The sequence below is a fragment of the Diceros bicornis genome, chromosome 15 (assembly GCF_020826845.1).
Source record: "Diceros bicornis minor isolate mBicDic1 chromosome 15, mDicBic1.mat.cur, whole genome shotgun sequence".
NCBI classification, from domain to species: domain Eukaryota; kingdom Metazoa; phylum Chordata; class Mammalia; order Perissodactyla; family Rhinocerotidae; genus Diceros; species Diceros bicornis.
Genome location: NC_080754.1, coordinates 59221742 through 59244426, shown reverse-complemented (window position 1 = coordinate 59244426; position 22685 = coordinate 59221742). Strand labels below are relative to the sequence as shown.

General features: G+C 41.8%; 1 long non-coding RNA gene across 5 annotated transcripts in view; it reads left to right on the top strand.

Annotated features, from left to right (window-relative positions):
• LOC131415003 (uncharacterized) overlaps positions 1 to 3453 on the top strand; it is a 46371-nt gene extending 42918 nt beyond the window's left edge. For all 5 annotated transcript variants that reach the window (XR_009222292.1, XR_009222289.1, XR_009222290.1 and 2 more), the window contains one exon: positions 354 to 3453. This is a non-coding gene — a long non-coding RNA (uncharacterized LOC131415003). The remainder of the gene's footprint in view (positions 1 to 353) is intronic.
• Positions 3454 to 22685: the final 19232 nt, after the last annotated feature.

The window sequence follows — 22685 nt, the reverse complement described above, 5'->3', positions numbered from 1 at the left end:
CCAGGGCTGCCTAACTGCCCCTGATTCCACTGTATCTCTTTCCCACTGTCTCTTGCTGCCTCCTGATTACACTGATTAAGCACCTATGTTGGATGTATCATGGTTTGGTGTGTTTTGCCAACAATTAAAACATCTAGAGGTAGAACTGCCCAATGAAATAGAGGATGCCCAGTTAAATTTGAATTTCAGATAAACAACAACATTTTTTTTTGCGTAAGGATGCCTCAATTATTACATGCTTCCTGCCAGCCCCAACAGCATTCCATTCTTTCTCTTCTGTCTTAATTGATTCACATCCCTTCATTCACTCACCACATATTTATTGAGCAACTTCTCTGTGTGTTGTGTTCTAGGTGCTGAGGAGAAGAGTCAACCAAATCAACAAGTTTGCTGCCCTCATGGAGGAGGGAAATAAGGAAATGAGGAAAGACCTCACAGAATATCAGGAATGTCGAGGGCATCAAAGAAAAACAATGCAAAAGAAAGGAATGGGGGTGACTGGTGGGTGGACTCAAAAAGGAGTGGAGACTGTGCGGTTAAGTCTCCACGCAGGGAAGACGTCTCTGTGATGGGGACATTTGATTCGAGGACAGATGATGTGAAAATGTGAGTCATGTGGAGATCCGGGACAAAACTGTCCAGTCAGAGGGGACAGCAGATGAGCTCGAAATCTAACACAACCTTGAAAGATCTAAACATTGTTGTTGGTTTTTAGAGGTACTCTATTTTGGCCCCTCCCTGGCAATTATTTTTTCACTGCCCTTTTTCTGTATCAAATCAGCGGAGGGCACAAAGGAACCGGCTGGCGGGGCTTCTCTGCTGCGACAGGAGATAATGTGGGCAAAACCCTGTTTGTTCTCGTGGGCAGTTTTTTCTGAGGAAACTAATGAGAGGCAGTGTCTTCTGAAGCAGGCTTCCTCAACCCATTGGGCTCCTCCCCCATGAAACCTAGGCCCAGGCAGCTGCGGGATGTACTGCTTTTTGAACGATGGAGAGCCAAGTAATCAGGCTGCTGTACAGTTTAACTCTATTGGTTAGATACGGCATTAGCTTTCACATATAAACAGCTCCTGTATGGCACATTTCCCAATAAAATACAGAATAAAGGACCATGGGTCACAGTGACCTTATATTCTTAATCAAAAATGCTCCTACCTCCGGACAGCTGGGCCCCTATTCTTGGCCATGTACTAAAGGTGGCTAACCCTCACCTTTTGCATTAGATCCCATGCCCTTTGGACATTGCTTTGGAAAGTCTCATCTTCTAATCACAACCTCCAGTTTTGTCTCTCTCCTGCTAATAGCACAAAATCATGCTATCACTTCTCCCATCATTTGAAAACTCTCTCTTGGCCTCATATCACTCTCCAGCCATGCCTTCATTTCTGGGTCCCCTTTCTACCAAAATTCCTTAAAATAACTGCTATATTTGCTGTCTTCTACATCACACTTTATCTCTCTACTCCTCTCTCATCAGGCTTCCAGCTCCACCACTCTAGGACGCTGCTCTTGTCAAGGCCCCCACGATCCACCGCGCTGACATCAAGGGGGAGTCCTTGCCCTCAGCTTCTGGTGGATCACTTTCTGCTCCTGGAGGCAGTTGGCTTCCGACACCTCATTCTTGGTTTTTCTCCTACTCTGCTTGACACTCTTTCTCAACGTCTGTTGGTGTCTCCTCATTGCTCTGACTCCTAAACATTAGATGTCCCAGTGTTCATTTTCAGACCTTTTCTTCTCTTTCTACACTTGTTCCCTTTATAATCTCATTCCATCTCTACACTTATATCTCCCACATTTATATTTCCAGCCTACACCTCTTCCTCAGAAGCCAGTGTCCTGTGTGTAGCTACCTAGACAAGAGCTCATGGGCACCTCAAGCGTCATCTGTCCCCACGTCTTTGCTGCTGTCACCCTGTCCCACTTCACTATTGTTTCTCAAATAAGTGTGGTAGCTTCCTAATTAGTCTTCCTGTTTCTACCCTTGTCTCTCTACAGTCTATTCTTGAAATAGTAGTTGGAGTGATACTTTTAATACATGCAGATCATATCCTGCCTGTGCTTAAAACCCCAACTTTCCTCCATCTTGGAGTAAAAGTCCGAGTCCTCATGTTGGTTGTCAAGGCTCCACCCTGGGGACACCTCCCCCTCTCCCGCTCCTTCTCTCCAGCCACAGTGGCTTCCTCACTATTTGTCACTGGCCAGCTCCACTCCCCCTCCAGACCCTGTGCTTGGTGTTCCCTCTTAGACTGGAGTGATGTTTTTTCAGATCCACCTGACTCTGAGCTCCATAAGCTGTCTGCTCAGATGTCAAGTCGTGTGTGCGAAGCCGCCCCTGGCCACTCTGTTTAAAATTGCAGCCCCGTTTCCCAGCTTTATTTTCTTCTCAGCACCTGTAACCTTCTAATGCGTATATAAGATGTACGTGTCTGTATATCTTCCCTGCCCCACCCCTCTGGCATGTAAATTCTTGAGGTCAGGGATTTCTGTTTTCTCGTCACTGTATTTGCAGGCCCCAAAAGAACATCCTGCAAGTGCAGGGGATCAGTAAATATTTACAAAATGAAAAAAATTCAGGCTTTATCTTGTAGTACATGATCAGACAATGGGATAAAATATTTGGAATCAAGAATTAATCTAGCAGCCTTTCAAGAAACTTTTCAGGAATCAATTGCTTTTCTTCATTTTATGCTAATGGTTTATTAAGTTTTAATTCCAAATTGTATTGTGAACACCATTCTATAAGTAGTGATAATTTCAGTAAACCTATATAATACTGAATGCCAATAAAGGCATAGTTTTCATTGGAAGCACTGATTATGCTAGTAATTTATTGAAATTCCATTTGTACATGTACTTATGTTGAAACAAATTAAATACAAAATTTTAAATAATGTTATTTTTATATAATAATGTGTTACATACATAATGAAGCATTTATAATCTTTACTCTTTATAAGTATTTTTCAGTTAAATACTTTCTATGGAACATAAATTGAGCAGTCTGAGCGCTGCAGAAATGAGAGAATGTAATAGATGAGCTAATATTGTCCTCTAGTGGCCAATGTGAGAAACGCACTATTGGAATCGGATGCTCTCGGAGAGGTCTATGCTTTTATCCAGATAATGTCTAGGGATTGGATGTTTCCAATAGATTATCTGCTTTTACAGTGTTGAGTTAAAAATTTTTATTTAGTATTTAAAATCTGAATCATATAAAACACTTGAATAAGCAATGAACAAAAAAAAAGGACCAATTAATTTTTTAGAAAAAGTGTTCACATTTCATTAGCAGTCAAAACATACAAATTAAGAAAAAAAAGACAAAATCGTCCCAACATGGATGGACCTTCAGGGTATTATGTTCGCAAAATAAGTCAGACAGAGAAAAACAAACACTGTGTGATCTCACTCATATGTGGATGATAAACACACAAACGGAAAAAGAGAACAGATTAGTGGTTATCAGAGGGGAAGGGAGGAGGAGGGTGAAAGGGGTACAGGGGCACATATGCATGGTGATAGATAAAAACTAGACTATTGGTGGTGAGCACGATGCAGTCTACACCGAAACTGATATATAAGAATGTATACCAGAAATTACACAATGTTTTAAACCAATGTGACCTCAATAACATAAAAAAAATACAATGAAGAAAAGAGCGGTATACTTTTTTCATATGAAATCAGTAAAAAGTTTGAAAAGAAATGAAGGTGTGAGCAAAGAGGCATTTACATTTTTGGTGGGAGCAGAAGTTGGTACTAGGTCCTTAACCTGGGGTCTTTTGGGGGGGTTTCCTAAAATTGTATGAAAATTTTTATGTCTTTGCCTTTTTTTCTGAGGAGAAGTGAAAGTTGTCAAATTATCAAAGGGGCCTATGCTCCCAAATGTTAAGGAGAAATGTGTAAATCATTTCTGAGGTGCAAATTGGCAATTTGTGCAAAAAAAGGTCACAGGTATTTGCATTCCAGCATTGTTTTGAGGCTTAACAATTACCATCCACCAAAATGCTCAACAAGACGGGAGTTCCAGGTAAGTCGCATTCCAGCCCTAGCATGGAGTCACTGTGGCTATTAGCAATTGTGCTGCAGAATTAATGATTCTTCCGCTTGTAAATTTTATTAGCAAAGGAACTAGTAAGGGAGGTTGGGTGGGGAAACAACAATTTCTGAAACTGATTTCTAATTTTTCACCAAACGGTACAATGGCACCATTGTAAGCCTTGACTAAGTCTGTCCATCTTTCCATCTGACATTGTGTTTTAGGCATGGACCCGTCTTCTTGGTCCTCAGCAGAGTGGGGGCAGAGAGGCAGGGGGCACATTATAGTATTGTGAGAACATTGCAAATTGTATAGACAAAATGTCTACCAAAGAGGAATTGTGGCTCTGGAGCACAATGAATGCACCGTTACAACCAATGAAACAGCTGCTTATAGAGTTGGATCTTCAAGACACAAGGTAAAGAGAAAAAAACCCAGTCGGTGGATAGTCCTGATGAGAGATTTTCACATATTGAGGTATATGTTAACTATTTGGCTTCAAAACTGATTCAGCTTGAACTAAAAAGCTTGACTTATGACCTATCAAACATACATGGTACGGCTGCTTAACCGTTTAAGATAAGAATGCATACTTCCCAGAATGACATCAGCATCATGGCAGAGTGAGCTTCCCCCATTGATCTTTCCCCCTCTAAGACACAACAAAAAGGACATTCATATTGCAACAGAAGCTATTCATACAACACACAGGACATCTGAAGCACCCATGCAGCTGTATATCTGAGGACTGAGGCGCTGGAATCCCCAGAGGAAGTGGAAGGAGATAAAAGGAGCTCCTTTCCTTCCCCCAGGACTGCAACCCTGAGACAGACCATGTGGCTCTCAGAGGGGTGAGAGGGGCAGCTCTCCTAGGGAAAACTGGTGTTCTCCAAGACCCCTCACAGCCCATGGAGAATCCCCCTACAGAGGGAGTGGAACTGTTGCAAGGGTACTTTCGACAAGCTAGCCCCTCAGGAGGGCAGAGAGCAACAGTGACGCGAGAAACCTCTGAGATCGGGGAGGTGAAAGTAAGCTCCCCTCCCCGACCTGCCTGCCTGCCTGGCCCTTCAGCACAGCGGCCCTGCAGCTTTGGTGAAGCAGTGCTTCAGCACGGCCCTGGCCCCAGAGGCGGTGGCCCACAGGCACCCAGGCACCAGTGGTGGTGACCTCCCAGTGCCGGGGCCCCACCAGCAGTAGCAGTGTGACTGCGTCCTGCTCCCAGAGGCAGTGGCCCCCAGGCGCAAGGGCCCCACCAGCGGTGGCAGCCTGCCCATGCCCCATCCACAGAGGCAGTGCCCCCCGGGTGCCCAGGCCCCACCAGCAGTGGCGGTGTGCCCGAGCCCTGCCACCAGAGGCAGTGGCCCCTCGGCCCCCTGGGCACCAGCAGTAGTGACCACGCAGAACCCTGGCCCTACCAGCGGTGGTGGTGTGCCTGTGCCCCGCCCTCAGAGGCAGTGGCCCCCAGGTGCCCAGGTCCCACCAGCTGTGGCAGCATGCCCATGCCCTGCTCCCAGAGGCAGCAGCCCCCGGGCGCCTGGGCAGCAGCAGTGGCAGCAGTGTGCCTGTGCCTGTTCCCAGAGGCAGCAGCCCGCTGGTGCCCAGGCACCAGTGGTGGTGACTGCCCAGTGCCCGGGCCCCACCAGTGGTGGCAGCATGCCCGTGCGCAGGCCCCAGAGGCAGTGGCAGCACGCCTGTGCCCAGGCCCCAGAGGCAGTGGCAGCATGCCCACACCCAGGCCCCAGCAGCTGTGACCCCATAGCACCCTGGCCCCACCAGTGGCAGGGTGTGCCCACAGTCCCACACCAGAGGTGGTGGCAGCTCAGGCCCCACCGTGCCATAGCCCCAACTGCTTCAGCTAGACCATGCCATGGCCCCAGATTCTCTGGCTCAACCATGCCACAGCCCCAGCTCTTTTGGCTTGACTGTGACCCGGCCACAGCTGCATTGGCTCAACTGTGCCCTGCTCCCAGCTCCTTTGGCTCTACCGCCCCCCTGGCTCCAGCTGCTTAGGCTTGGCTGCACTCAGGCTCCAGCTGACTTGGCACCGGCAACTTCAGCCTACCCCACTCCAGTTCCAGCTTCTTTGGCCCAGTGGCACTCCAGCTCCTGCTTCTTCAGCCCGGCTGCACTTCAGCTGCAGCTGCTTCAACCCACCCACACCCGAGCCCCAGCTGCTTCCGCCTAGCCATGCTCCAGTTCCAGCTGTTCTCATGCTCCAGCTCAAGCTGTTCCCACACTTCACCCCCAGCAGCCTCTGCTCAGCCATGCTTCAGATCAGTCACTCTTCAGCTCAGCTGCGCCTCAGCTCAGCCAGGGGCCAACCAGAGCACTGGTGGATCAAGGTGGGCACAGAATACACAGCCCTTGATCCCCAACTAGTGGTGGCAAGAGGAAACTCAGACCAGATATGTTCACTATGAGGAAAAATAAGCCAACACTGACAGGCACTATGCAAAAATATATTAAATATCCAGACCAAAAGGAAAATGACAAGTACCCAGAAGTCAACCCTAAAAGCACAGAAATATATAAACCTTAATGACAGAGAATTCAAAGTAGCCATAATAAAAAAGATCAATGAAATACATGATAACACAGATAGACAATTCAATGAAATCGGGAATTTCTTCACAAAAGAGATTGAAACTAAAGAAAAACCAATCAGAAATCTTAGAGATGAAAAATACAGTGGAGGAGATAAAGACAAATCTGGAAGCCTTAAGCATCAGGGCTGACAATATGGAGGAAAGAATTAGCAATATTGAGGACAGCAATGCAGAAATGCTCCAGATGGAGGATGAAAGAGAAATAAGACTAAAAAGAAATGAAGAAACTCTCTGAGAAATATCTGACTCAATTAGGAAACCCAACATAAGGATTATAGGTATTCTAGAGGGAGAAGAGAGGGAAAAAGGAGCAGAGAACTTGTTCAAAGAAATAATAGCTGAGAACTTCCCAAACTGGGGGAAGGAACTGGAAATACCAGTGAATTAAATCAATAGATCTCCTAAACATATCAACACGAAAAGACCCTCTCCAAGGCATATAGTAGTAAAGCTGGCAAAAGTCAATGACAGAGAAAAAATATGAAGGGCAGCTAGACTGAAAAAAAAAAAATGTACAAAGGAATTCCAATCAGGGTCTCAGCTGATTTCTCAACAGAAACTTTACAGGTAGGAGAGAGTGGAATGATATATTCAAAATTCTGAAGGTCAAAACTTTCAGCCAAGAATACTCTATCCAGCAAAAATATCTTTCAGATATGATGGAGAAATAATAACTATCCCTGATAAACAAAAGCTAAGGGAGTTCATTGCCATAAGACCTCCCCCACTACAAGAAGTGTTTAAGAAGGCCCTCATGCCTGAGAAAAAAAAAGAGAAAGAGGATTCGAAGTTTTGAATAAGGAGGAAAATAGGTTGACAAAACCAGAAAAATTGCAGCTCTATATCAGAAATAGATTAGCAAGCACTTAAGTATAAAACCAAAGATCAAGAGATGGAAAACACCAAAAATAAATATAACCTCATCACTTTAAACACAAACTCACAACACAAGAAGTAATAAGATGTGACAACAATAATTTAGAAGGAGAAGAGGAAAGGGCTCGAATCAACTTAGTTTAAGGGAATAAGAGGAAATCAAAAAATGGACTATCACATCCACAAGATGTTTTGTACAAAACTAATGGTAACCACTAACCAAATAATCAGAACAGTCACACACAATAAGTAAAGAGAAAACTAAGAGAACCCCTATACAGAACTACAAAACTGAATTGGTAGTCCAAAACACATGGGATGAGAAACAAAGAAATGCAAAAGAACCAGAAAATGAGTGATAAAATACCAACAATGAGCCCTCGTATATCAATAATTACCTTTTTTTTTTTTTTTTGGTGAGGAAGATGGGCCCTGAACTAACATCTGTTGCCATCTTCCTCTGTTTTGCTTGAGGAAGATTGTTGCTGAGCTAACATCTGTGCCAGTCTTCCTCCATTTTGTATGCGGGACCCTGCCACAGCATGGCTTGATGAGCAGTGTGTAGGTTCATGCCTGGGATCCAAAACTGCGAACCCTGGGCTGTCAAAGCAGAATGTGTGAACTTAACCACTACACCACCAGGCTGGCCCCTATCAATAATTACCCTAAATGTAAATGGACTGAACTCTCCAATCAAAGACACAGAGTGGTAGGATGGATTAAAAAACAAGACTCAACAATATGCTGCCTCCAGGAAACACATCTCAGCTCTAAAGACAAACACAGGCTCAGAGTGAAAGGATGGAAGACAATACTCCAAGCTAATGGCAAACAAAAGAAAGCATGTGTTGCCATACTTATATCAGACAAAGTTGACTTCAAGATAAAACAGATAATGAGAGACAAAGAGGGGCAATATATAATGATAAGAGGGATGCTCCACCAAGAAGACATATCATTTTTAAATCATTTTAAATATATCAAATTTGTATATATACAAATTTGTAAATATACAAATCATTTTAAATATATATGCACGGGAGCACCAAGGTACCTAAAGCAACTATTAACAAACCTAAAAGGAGTTATTAACAACAACACAATAATAGTAGGAGATTTTTTTTTTTGTGAGGAAGATCAGTCCTGAGCTAACATCCATGCTAATCCTCCTCTTTTTGCTGAAGAAGACCGGCTCTGAGCTAACATCTATTGCCAATCCTCCTCCTTTTTTTCCCCAAAGCCCCAGTAGATAGTTGTATGTCATAGTTGCACATCCTTCTGTATGTGGGACACAGCCTCAGCATGGCTGGAGAAGTGGTGCTTCGGTGTGCACCCAGGATCCAAACCCGGGCTGCCAGTAGTGGAGCACGCACACTTAACCGCTAAGCCACGGGATGGCCCAATAGTAGGGGATCTTAATATCCCACTTACATCAATGGTTAGGTCATCCAGACAGAAAGTCAATAAGGAAATAATGGATTTAAATGAAAAACTTGACGAGATAAACTTAATAGATATATATATAGAGCTCTCCATTCAAACACAGCAAATTACACGTTCGTCTCAAGTGCGCATGGAACATTCTCAAGAATAGAGCATATGTTGGGAAACAAGGCATGCTTATATAAATTTAAGATGGAAATCATAACAAGCATCTTTCCCAACCATAATACCATCAAGTTAGAAATCAACTACAAGAAAAAAACTGGGAAAGTGACAAAGTTGTGGAGACTCAACAACATGCTACTGAACAACCAGTGGATCATTGATGAAATTAAAAGAGAAACCAAATCATATCTGGAGACAAATGAAAACAAAAATACACCGTAGCAACTCATATGGGATGAGTGGTCCTGAGAGGAAAACTCATAGCAATAGAGGCCCACCTTAAGAAACAAGAAAAAGCCCAAATAAGCAACATCAAACTACCCCTAACAGAATTAGAAAGAGAAGAACAAACAAAGCCCAAAGTCAGCATAAGGAGGGAAATAATAGAAATCAGAGCAGAAATAAATGAAATTGAAATAAAAAAAATGGTAGAAAGGATCAAAGAAACAAAGAGCTGGTTCTTTGAGAAGATAAACAAAATTGACAAACCCTTAGCCAGACTCACCAAGAAAAAAAGAGAGAAGGCTCAAATAAATAAAACTAGAAATGAAAAAGGAGAAATCACAATGGATACCACAGAAATACAAAGGATTATAAGATAATACAATGAAAAGTTATATGCCAACAAATTGGACAATCTAGAAGAAATAGACAAACTCTTAGACTCATACAACCTCCCAAAACTGAATCCAGACGAAATAGAGAACTTGAATAGACCAATCACAAGTAAAGAGATTGAAACAGTAATCAAAAACCTCCCCAAAAATAAAAGTCCAGGACCAGATGGCTTCTCTGGAGAATTTTACCAAACATTCAAAGAAGATTTAATACCTATCTTTCTCAAACTATTCCAGAAAATAGAAGAAGAGGAACACTTCCCAACACACTCTATGAGGCCGACATCACCCTAATACCAAAGCCAGACAAAGATAATACTAAGAAGGAAAACTACAGACCAATATCCCTGATGAACACAAACACAAAGATCCTCAACAAAATATTGGCAAAGTGAATACAGTAATACATTAAAAAGATCATACACCTTGATCAAGTGGGATTTATACCAGGGACACAGGGATAGTTGAACATCCACAAATCAATCAATGTGATACACCACATTAACAAAACGAGGGATAAAAACCATATGATCATCTCAATAGATGCAGAGAAGGCATTTGACAAGATCCAACATCCATTTATGATAAAAACTCTCAACAAAATGGGTATAGAAGAAAGGTACCTTCACATAATAAAGGCTGTATATGACAAACCCACAGCCAACATCATACTCAATGGGGAAAAACTGAAAGCCATCCCTCTGAGGATAGGAACAAGAAAGAGTGCCCACTCTCACCACTCTTATTCAACACAGTATTGGAGGTTCTGGCCAGAGCAATTAGGCAAGAAAAAGGAATAAAAGGAATCCAAATAGGCAATGAAGAAGTGAAACTCTCGCTATTTGCTGATGACATGATCTTATATAAAGAAAATCCTAAAGAATCCATTGGAAAACTATTAGAAATAATCAACAAGTACAGCAAAGTTGCAGGGTACAAAATCAACTTACAGAAATCAGTTGCATTTCTATATACCAACAATGAACTAACAGAAAGAGAGCTCAAGAAGACAATCCCATTTATAATTGCAACAAAAAGAATAAAATATCTAGGAATAAATTTAATCAAGGAAGTGAAAGACCTATACAATGAAAACTGTAAGACATTATTGAGTGAAATCAATGATGACATAAAGAAATGGAAAAATATTCTGTGCACCTGGATTGGAAGACTAAAAATAGTTAAAATGTCCATAGTACCTAAAGCAATCTACAGATTCAATGCAATCCCAATCAGAATCCCAATGACATTCTTCACGGAAATAGAACAAGGATCCTAAAATTCATATGGGGCAACAAAAGACGCTGAATAGCTAAAGCAATCCTGAGAAAAAAGAACAAAGCTGGAGGCATCACAATCCCTGACTTCAAGACATACTACAAAGTGATAGTAATCAAAACATCATGGTACTGGTACAAAAACAGACACACAGATCAATGGAACAGAATTGAAAGCCCAGAAATGAAACTTCACATCTGTGGGCAACTAATCTTCTACAAAGGAGCTAAGAACATACAATGGAGAAAGGATGGTCTCTTCAATAAATGGTGCTGGGAAAACTGGACAGCCACATGCAAAAGAATGAAAGTAGACCATCTTCTTTCGCCATACACAAAAATTAACTCCAAATGGATCAAAGACCTGAAGGTGAGACCTGAAACTATAAAACTCCTGGAGGAAAATGTAGGTAGTACAGGTACAAAAATATTCGTCATTGGCCATAAAGGGATCTTTTTGAATTCCATGTCTACTCAGACAAGGGAAACAAAAGAAAAAATAAACAAGTTGGACTTCATCAGATTAAAGAGCTTCTACAAGGCAAATGTAACGAGGATCAAAATGAATATGCAACCCATCAGCTGGGAAAAAATATTTGCAAACCATATATTGAACAAGGTATTAATCTCCATAATATATAAAGAACTCACACAACTGAACAACAAAAAAACAAACAACCCGATCCAAAAATGGGCAAAGAGAATGAACAGACACTTATCCAAAGAAGATATACAGATGGCCAATAGGCACATGAAAAGATGTTCAACATCATTAATCATCAGGGAAATGCAAATCAAAACCACACTAAGATATCATCTTATATCAGTTAGAATGGCTATAATCACCAAGACAAAAAGCAATAAATGCTGGAGAGGCTGTGGAGAAACAAGAACCCTAATTCACTGCTGGTGGGAATGCAAACTGGTGCAGCCTCTATGGAAAACAGTATGGAGATTCCTCAAAAAATTAAAAATAGAAATACCCTATGATTCAGCTATCCCACTACTTGGTATCTGAAATCAACCTGAAATCAACAATCCAGCGAGATTTATGCACCCCATGTTCATTGCAGCATTATTCACTATAGCCAAGAAGTGGAAGCAACTCAAATGTCCACTGACTGATGATTGGATAAAGATGATGTGGTATATATATACAATGGAATACTACTTGGCCATAAAAAAGACAAAATCATCCCATTCACAACAACATGGATAAACCTTGAGGGTATTATGTTAAGCGAAATAAGCCAGAGAGAGGAAGACAAGCACTGTATGAATTCATACATATGTGGAAGATAAACTAACACACAGACAGAGAAAACAGTTTGGTGGTTACCGGGGCCAGGGGCTTGGGGAGTGGACACAAGGGATGAAGGGATGCACTTATATGGTGACTGACAAATAATAACTTACAACAAAAATTTCACAATAAAAAAGATTAGAAAGAAAAAAGAGAATGCATACTTCCCCTCCTACGCCCTATTGGTCATGCCTGGATTAGTCCGTTTCCAACATCAGGGTCCTGTTAATCTACTAATTTGCAACTCTATACCTCTTTGAAACTTTGATGAAAATGTGTCCTGGGTGTGTTTAATGTATATTCTTTGTTCTAAAAAGATATAAGACTTTACTGAAAATCATGCTTCTCCAGAATGCTTTCTAAGGCCTTCCTGGGTTATAATCCTCACTCTGGCTCAAGTAAAACTCACCTTATTTCTCTTATCTATAGAATGGTTATTGGTTATTTTGTGTAGACAGTCCACAGCACTGTCTTTGGTGTGAGTTTATGTGAGTCAGTGTTAATTGTGGAGACTAAAGACCCTGGCAAAGTGGTTGCCTCCAGGGAGGGGAGCTGGGTGGCTGGGCATCACAGGGGAAGGCCTCCTTTATTTTTACTGCAAATCTTTTGTGCATCCTGCTCTCCCCCTTAATTGCATATGGATCACTTCTTCAAATAACTGAAACAGAAAACCGCAATAAAAAAAATCTGGGGCCAGCCCCGTGGCTTAGTGGTTATGTGTGCACACTCTGCTACTGGCGGCCTGGCTTTGGATCCCAGGCACGCACCGATGCACCGCTTGTCCGACCATGCTGAGGCCGCGTCCCACATACAGCAACCAGAAGGATGTGCATCTATGACATACAACCATCTACTGGGGCTTTGGGGAAAAAAAGGAGGAGGATTGGCAATAGATATTAGCTCAGTGCTGGTCTTCCTCAGCAAAAAGAGGAGGATTGGCATGGATGTTAGCTCAGAGCTGATCTTCCTCACACACACACACACAAAACTACCCAAAGAAACTTTTGTTATAACAAAAGTACTTCCCGGCCTTAGAGTTTGGCTTCCTTGTTTTGAGCAACATCAAGATGTTCATGTATGTAGTTGAAGCTCATTGTTGGGCCTTTGGTCAAGCTGTGCTGTGTGTTTTATTTCCTATTGCAGGGTTTCTGAAATGCTATTTGTCAATGAAGTCATTTTTAGCTGGAGTATTAATTGCAACAGATGAAATTAAGCAATAAATTTAAGACATTAATTGTGGAGTTTCTACATTTAAAAAATCAGATAAAATCCTAGAAATATCTGCTGTTCTGTAAGAAGGTTGGATTCTTTCTCTCTTGTACATAATGTTACACACTTGTGCTTAGGCACTGTGGGAGATCAGAATTTGCCACCACAAAATGTGTCTCTTTGGCATGAGGATTATTTGGGCTGGTTACTTTTAAAAACTGCAGACATGGGAGAAGCTCTGAAAAGTAGAATTTACCTTTTGTAAGAGACATTTGCATTTGTAAGAGAAATCTCCATTTGTAAAGGTATCTCCCTCTCTGCACCAGGAAGAAGGAGGGATGACCTTATCTCTAGAAACTCTTATCAATGCAAAAGGCAAGGACTTAAATCTACCTAGTAACCTTACTCTTGTTTACTATGCTTTTCTGGTAATCTCCCATAACTGACTCCTCCCACCCCCAACATCCTCCTTTGTCTTTACCTGAAGATGCTATTTAAGATGAGAACCTTCACCATTTTGGTGAGTTACCCAGTTTTTCCTGGCTCCCTCCCATGTATACAATTTATAAAGCTTTGTTTGATTTTCTCCTGTTATTCTGTCTCATGTCAATTTAATTTGTACCACAGCCAGAAGGACCCAGAGAGGGTAGAGGATATGTCTTCTTCCCCTACAGCACAGATGGCTTGCAACGTAAAAAGGGTGACAACCAGAGTTACAACGAGATCCTGCTTGTTTCCTCTGGAGTTTATAGTCCAGAAAGTTCATGGAAATGAGGACAGTCTTATAACCTTCCATCGTGAGTTGAATTGTGCCACCCTTTCTCCCCACGGATAGGTTGAAGTCCTAAGCCCTTCCCTCCAGTACCTCAGGATGTGACCTTATTCAAAAAAAGGGTCCTTGCAGATATAGTTAGTTAAGATGAGTTCATACTGGAGTAGGGTGGACTCTAATCCAATGTTATGTAGGGGAGCAGAATTGGCCACCTCAAGATGTGTCTCTTTGACATGAGGATTATTTTGGGCTGGTTACTTTCAAGAAACTTGCAGATTGGGAGAAGCTCTGAAAACCAAGTGGAAGTTGCCCTTGTAAGAGACATTTACATTTGTAAGGGAAATCTCCATTTGTAAAGGTATCTCCTCTGTACCAGGAAGAGGGGGATGCCCTTATCTCTAGAAACTCTTATCAATGCAGAAAGCAAAGACTTAAATCTGCATAATAACCTTACTCTTGTTTGCTGTGCTTTTTCTGGTAATGTCCCATAACTGACTCCCTGCACCCCCAATATCCTCCTTTGGCTTTAGCTGAAGATGGTATTTAAGGTGGTGACCTCAGCCATTCTGGTGAGTTACTCAGTTTTTCTGGGTCTCTCTCATGTATACACATTATAAAGCTTTGTTTGATTTTCTCCAGTTATTCTGTCTCATATCAATTTATTTCTTAGGCCAGCCAGAAGGACCTAGAGGGTAGAAGAATTGTCTTCCTTCCCTACAATTACTAGAGTCCTTATAAAAAGGGAAAATTTGGACACAGACGTGCACATGGGAATAACGCCATGTGAAGATAAAGGCAGAGACTGGGGTTCTGCAAGTCAAAGAATGACAAATATTGCCAGCAAAACACCAGAAGCTGGGGGAGAGGCATGAAACAGATTCTGTTTAAGTTCTGATAAGTTTATGTTTAAGCCACTAGTTTGTGGTGCTTTGTTGGAGCAGCCCTAGTAAACGAATATACCTTCCAAACTAAATGAAATCAAGCAGCAAAATAAATCTGGAAAAGAAAAGGCAAGCCACTCTAGAGTGGCCAAATCATCCCCTCCTTTTTAAAATTTATAACTTTTTTAATGCTAAAAGAAGACTCTGTGCAAATAGCAGAAATGAGAGAATCTGGTTCCCAAAGCATCAAGCACTTAACAGATATAACTGAGTGAGCAGCAACCATGTGTGCCAGCCTGGTGCTGGGCACTTTACTTGGACAATCTATGATTCTCCTAACATGCACAAAGTTGATATAATTCTTTTTACGGACAAGGAAACTGAACCTCAGAGGAATAAGTGATGATCCCAAGGTGGCATAAGCAGTAAGTCATGAGTTCAAGATTTAGACCCACGTTTGACAGACATGATCAGATTCAGAATTGCTAGACTGTAAGTTCATCAACTGTAATTTTTTTTTTTTGGTGAGGAAGATTAGCCCTGAGCTAACATCCATTGCCAATCCTCCTCTTTTTGCTGAGAAACATTGGCCCTGGGCTAACATCTATGCCCATCTTCTTCTACTTGATATGTGGGATGCCTGCTACAGCATGGCTTGATAAACAGTGCATAGGTCCACACCTGGGATCCGAACTTACGAACCCCGGGCTGCCGAAGCAGAATGTGTGAACTTAACCACTATGTCACTGGGCTGGCCCCCATCAACTGTAATTTTGAGATGCTTATTCCAATCATTTTTTAAGTAGGCAGGATTTACCCATTATTTAGATAGAATGTGGAGTGGCAAAGATGGCATTGGGGATGGGTTGAATGGTGGTCCAGTCTCTAGAACCTCAACAAAGGGCTATTGATTGTGTGTGAGTGTGTTTGTGTGTTCATGTGTGTGTGAGTGTGTACATGTGTGTGTATGGGAGGGTGGTTGATAGTAGTAATCTGAGCTTGTAGTAACAGGGAGAAGTGCCCCTAATAAAACTGACATTTTCATGAGAATCAAGAGTATGGTGGAAATTCTTTAATCTAGTTTTCATCATTTTAAGGACGAAAGGAAGGTTCTACTCTAGGACAGCCTCAGTGGCATCTGGTGATTTTGTAACCTGAAGTCAATTTTTCCAGATCAAGTGGACTTTCCTGGGTAAGAAATGTTAGTTTTTTTCTTTCACTTATTGTACAGAGTCTTTGGCTTACTTGAAATTTCTAAAATTTTTATGGTAGCAATCAAATTGAAATCCTACAGTTTCCTACAAAATTCTTCCGTAATGTTAACATTTATAATTTAATTGAATCCATATATGACATTTAACTATGAGAAAATGGTACATAAATTATAATACTTAGTGAATGTTTTGAGGAGTAGAATAAATAGTTCTCCATCTGGACACATCTGCCCCTCTCCACAAGATAAGAGAAAACTTGCTTTTCTTTTTTTAACATATACTGTATTTTAAGGTAGAATTTCATTTAAATGCAAAACATTTATTTTAAATATGAAATGAAATCTCAATTGCTTCCATCTTCTGTTATACTTTCTAATTTCATTTTGTAATCTATTTATGCCTTTCTCTTTTTTGTGGGTAGTTAGTGAGGTAAAAAAAGACACATAGATACTTCATTTAAAATTTTGTCACTTCTACGTAAATTAAAGTCTAGCAAATTTGTTATATGTTAATACCCCAAAGCAGTGGTATATTTACTCACAATCTTCTCTCATATAGTTTGAGAGATTTGTAAAGTCTTTTTGCCCCAAAGATATGACTTCAGAGCATTATTTTTTCTTTATTTCTTTATTACATAACAGTACATGTGAATAAATATAAGAGGCCATTAAAAGCCTTCTCTTTGGGGAGTAGAAAGTATCTTTAAATCACTTTTACAATAGCATTTACTGTCCTGTTTTTTTCAGGTGTGTGATTTCCAATTTACTAATACAACTTCTCTGATGAGCTGCCCAGGGGCCTGTAACTCTGTTCCTATCTTCAGCACTGCCCGATTAGTTATTGGCCTTACAGCACGACAAAGCATTTTAAACAAACCTCCTCCGTTGTTCGTCCACACTTGCATTAAAATAGCTCTGAAACCAGTCCAGGCGCAGATGGCCGGGTTTCATCAGCCTTCCCAGCCTGCTGTAACTTCCACTGCCACCACCGTTTTCCACAGTGAGATAGATGGAGTGGAAAATAATATTAATCTTCAAGAAGAGGATTCATGCATTATTGGTCTCAGAGAACCAATCATTTGAAAACAATTTACCACCACAAACTGGGCTCCATTTTAGAGAAACATGAAATAGAGTAGAAGAAATCTGTTTTCTAATGGTTCAACTCGCTGGTTCCAACAAAGGCATTCCATTGGGCTATCAATTTGCTTGTGTTTTAGAAACACCACCAAACTGTACTGTGCCTGAAAACACAAAGAAACCAGGATCAAGATCCTTTTCTTTTTAAGTGGTCTTCATTCATTGCCTAAATTCCAGTTTTCTTTGCTAAAGTAGGTTACTATTATTGAATTTTGTACTCCAGTAAAAATAACAACTGGGACTAAAATGATTAAGTTAACTTTATGAAATATTTCTTAATTTCCTACTGCTGATGATAAAAGCTGTGCCCAGCAGCTTTGAACATGAAGGCAGATTTTCAGTAAACTAGTTGGAAAGTACCCTTCTGGGCCAAAGTAGGTATGTCCAGTATCTTTTCAATGAGGAGTTTCAGTCTTTACAGGAGAGAAGTCACCATGGAGTTACCAAAGAAGAATCTGTCATCTCATTTTTGTTTTCTGTTGATCACATCATTAATCACATTTATTCCTAAGTTTATTCCACAAAAGAGTGGAGTATATTTAGGAATTAACTTTTACAGAATTTTTAGTGATTTTTCTAAGAAGTCAAATAACTAAGCCACATGGGTTTTCCCCCCAGGCATGCTGTCTATTCTTTTGAATTCAAATGAATTATGTACCTATCAAGAGAAGTTTGAGAAAGGTTTTATTAAGCATGCCTTTTCTTTTTTTCCCCCCATTTATGGCCTCTTAGAGCATTGTAACAAGGGTATTTTACCATGGTTCCAACTTGTCCCTGAGAGTCCACACTTTTCACTGAAGGGCACATGAGTGTCTCGGGGTGCTGGAGGTGAAGCTGCGCCGAGAGGTTGTTTAGATTTGGGCTGAGCAAAGTCCTGGGGCACCTTATGCATCAGTCTTGCCAAAAGTTAGTGGGCAGGCTATTTTATAGGTCATCTGTGAAAGGAACCAGCAAGACCACAACTCTCACTGGTGAGACTTAAAAAGACACCTTGAATTAAAAGATGGATGCTTATTTATCTGCAGGACTGAAACTCATCATCTTCTAAGATGTTGGGAAGTAAGATGCATAACCATCTTCTTGGTTGAGGTAGAAGGTCCTCAAGACTGTGAAACCCTGACTTGGGACATTGTAAGGGGAGACAGGAGAAGAACCCAGGAGATGAGAATTCTTCCTGTGGGAAGGAAGATATTTGGAATGAAGAAGCTTGAAGACATGTCTATGCCAGCTGGATGGTAACATCTCCCCTAGCCCTATTTTGTGATCTCTTTCTGAAAAGTGTGTGGATGTGCCTGCACTGTCTGGTGAGCTAGTCCTGGGCCACTGAATAGTGGTAAAGGGGAAGGGAGTCCTGTCCCTGCAACCCTTCCCAGCCTCCAGGGGAGAGACGGCTGTAGCCTTTTGAGGGGATCGTGTCGGTGTTTTGTGGGGGTGGGTGAGGAATTACAAGAGCTAGGGAGAACCCACCCAAAGCCACAGCAGGCAGTGGCAGACTGCCCCTATGATGCTGGAGGAGCAGTCTGGAGAGGACTATGGGAGATGTCACTAACAACAAACTTTCTGGTAACCCTGATGACATCTCAAGGGACAGAGGGGCAGCGCAAACTCCTGTATGGCTTTAGAAGGGGAGGAAGAGGTGAGAGGCACTGCAAAAGAAGGAGTATGAGCGTGTACAACCACAGTCTTCCTATAATCTTTGGGAAGATCAAAATTTCACCTGCTACTATGAGCAAGCTCTGTTAGTATTTTATAAATGGAAACAAAGGATTCTTAGAATAAAGGAAATTGTGGTGTTTTTTAATTTAAATTTTACACTAATCTCTTCGCACATACTAGGCTGCAGTCACATAGGCCTTTTGTCAGATCCTGGAACTTTCCTGCCTAAAGGTCTTTGCTCGGGCTCTTTGCTCTGCTTGGAACACTCTTTACCCGGCTTTTTGCAGAACTGGCTCCTTTTCATCCATTATGATGTTTTAAATAGTTTATTTTCAGTAAGTGTCTCCTTGACAACCTGACCTAACTAAACCTTTGCCTCTGTTGTAATTTTCTGTTTATCTCCGTTCCAGCATTTTTCAAAATCTGGAATTATTGTATCTATGTATTTTTTTTCTTGCTTCCTGTCTGTCTATCCTACTGGAATATAATTTTCATGAGGGCAGGGACCTTGTCTGTCTTGTTTAACATTTGTCTTTAGTACTTAGTGAAGTGCTTGCCCCTTGGCAGGTGTGAAAAGAAAAATTGTTAACTGATGAACAAATGTAAATCTGGTATGTTTATATATTTAGTTTTGTTATAAATGTTGGCAGGAAATTCTTTTTTTTATAATTTTATTTATTTATTTATTTTTTCCCCTAAAGTCCCAGTAGATAGTTGTATGTCATAGCTGCACATCCTTCTAGTTGCTGTATGTGGGACACAGCCTCAGCATGGCCGGAGAAGCGGTGCGTTGGTGCACACCTGGGATCCGAACCCGGGCTGCCAGCAGTGGAGTGCACGCACTTAACCGCTGAGCCACAGGGCCAGCCCAGGAAATTCTTGAAAAGTTATCAACATCTCAGTGGTTTCAAGAGACCCACCTCTTAATACAACATTGTTAGAGAGATTCTAAAGTCATCCTTATGGTGTACTTCCTTTCCAAATGAATTTATCACCAAAAGAAATCTCATTTATGTCCAGAAGTTTTTTTATTGCCTGTCCTCCTCGACTATTTGCTAATGGGTCTAAAAAGATGGTGCACTGTATGGTAATTCAACTGAAAAAGATGGCTGTCTGTTTTAACGTCTGTCACCCAGTGATTATTAGTATTGGCCTCTTGATTTGGCTGGATGGGAGGGTAGCTGCTCAGTTCATGAAGGAGCAGCTTTCACAGGTGAAGGAAAGCCTTTCTTTGGTTACAAGTAGTGGTTTCTTAATGCTTTCGCTAGTGTTGTTTCAAAAATCTAGTCGCTGACTTTGTTGGGAGACAATTCTTCATGGGTTTCTTGTGTTTCTGCATGATTTTTATCAGCTTTTATTCCCAACTATTTTTTAAGGATGCTTGTATGGCAAATAGTCTTGGCAGATAGTGATAGTGTCTCTCTGTGGGTAGAGGGCAGATTTGTTTGCTGTTCAGGATAATAATGACAATCTCTCCCTCTGGAATGAAGGTTGGGCAGATTTGCTAGCAGTCCTCTTTTAAAGTTTGGGATTTTCTAAGCTTGGGTCTCCTAAGTTGGGATACAAACTCATTGTGTGCGAAGCATCCACCATTGGCGACTGGACCTTGCCCTGTAGAACTTGAGGCGGACAGTAGGAGAACTCATGTGAATATGAATGTCATGCTACCTGCTGTGCCATGAGTAATAAAGTCCTTTATCTTTGATCCATGAGACTTGTGTCTTATTATATGGGTGTACTGAGCCCCACACTTGTCCTGTACCACAGGGGAGAAAGCCTGGGAGCTACATTTCCCAGACTCCCTTGACATCTGGTTTCCAGTTAGGTTGTTCTAATGGGAGGAGCGCCTGGGCAATGAGAAGGTGGAAATAAGCAGAAGCCCTTTGACTTCTGGCTCCAGCAGCAAAGGTGACAAGTACCTGAGAGTGCCTGCAAGGAGTCAGTGGCAGCAGTAATGGCAAATGTGGCGCCACTCTTTGGGGAAGACAAGCATGGCCTCCTGGAGCTCCTGATCTCTGGTCACATCTCCTACCCCTCTGGTTTCCTCTAGGCCTTCCAATGATGTTTTGCGTAATTTTCTCCTTTCAGTTCTTTTCTGTTTTAAGTAACTAGAGTGCTTTCTACTTTTATGACTGCATCCTTGACTGACACCCCCATTTAAGGCTCTTCTGGCAAGGTACCAAAGCCAGAAGGCTTCAATAAGCTTTTTTCTGTTAGTTTGGTTTTTTTTTTTTTGGTGAGGAAGATTCACCCTGAGCTAACATCTGTGACAATCTTCCTCTATTTTGTACATGGGATGCCATCATAGCACGGCTTGATGAGCAGTGCATAGGTCCACACCCAGGATCTGAACCTGTAAACCCTGGGCCACCAAATTGGAACATGTAAACTTAACCACTCTGCCACTGGGCGCCTCAACAAGCTTTTTTGAAACTAAGATGGGTGGGTCTGAGGAGAAGATTTTGACCAGACTTCTCTTCCCAGCCTCAGGAGGAGCTGCTAGAGGACAGAATGTTATGGACTTGCTCCAAAGAACTAGGGCCTCATAAATGCGCTAACTAGATTTAAGAAACAAAATGGAAGAAGCACCAGAACATGGCTACAAGCGTATCTGCTAATACCATGTGGCCAATGACCAGTCCTTAATTATCTTCTCCTCCTTGTAGGAGGAAGGAGTGAGAGGAATGGACGGAGCACCTAACGTGGATGGGGAGCTGGACATGTCTGCCGCTCTATGAGCTGGGGTGGAAACCTGAGGCGGTGGGAGAGGCAGTCCCTGCTACAACAGAAAATCTGCCTCACTGTCTCAGACAAGCAAGATGAGAAGGAGAGGCCCATGTCGTGTAGCTGAGACACTCACATGGGTAAAATGATGAGACGTATATTTCACTTGCTTTCCCTTTATCACCAACACAAAAGCTGGTATGCTTCCCGTGTGGCTGAGTTCTTGCCAATGAGATCCCAAAGCCAACAAAATCAGGGACACTTCGTGTCTAACCACCCTGAAACTCATTGGAAGACCTTCGGAAAAAGTCTTGATTTGAAAAGATTAGGATTTTCTAAACTCTTGGGTTTGACCCCAAACAAAAACCTTGAATCCTACTAGAATGCTAATTGCACCAGAAAAGGAAAGAAGCCATACACCTCCAGACAGGTCTTGATGGAGCTGCATGCGCTGGGACTGGTCAGGCTGGGAGGAGCTTGGAGCAAGGACGGTAACCGAAGTAGTGTCCCTCTTAAGTGTTGTTACTCACTATGTAACTGTCGACATTTTCCTGATATTTCACAGCTGGTCATGGAGCTGCCACACTAGTTTATTCAGCAAAACTAACAATGTTTTTCAGGGAACCCAGCTCCCGTTTTTTGTCTGTTATGTGCATGCTGATGCCATCAAAGAAAAAGTCCCATTCCTCTTTTGGAAACTGGAAAGGTTGTCAATAGCTTCAAATGGTGCAGCATTTCTTAGCCAAGAGAAACTTTGTTTGAAA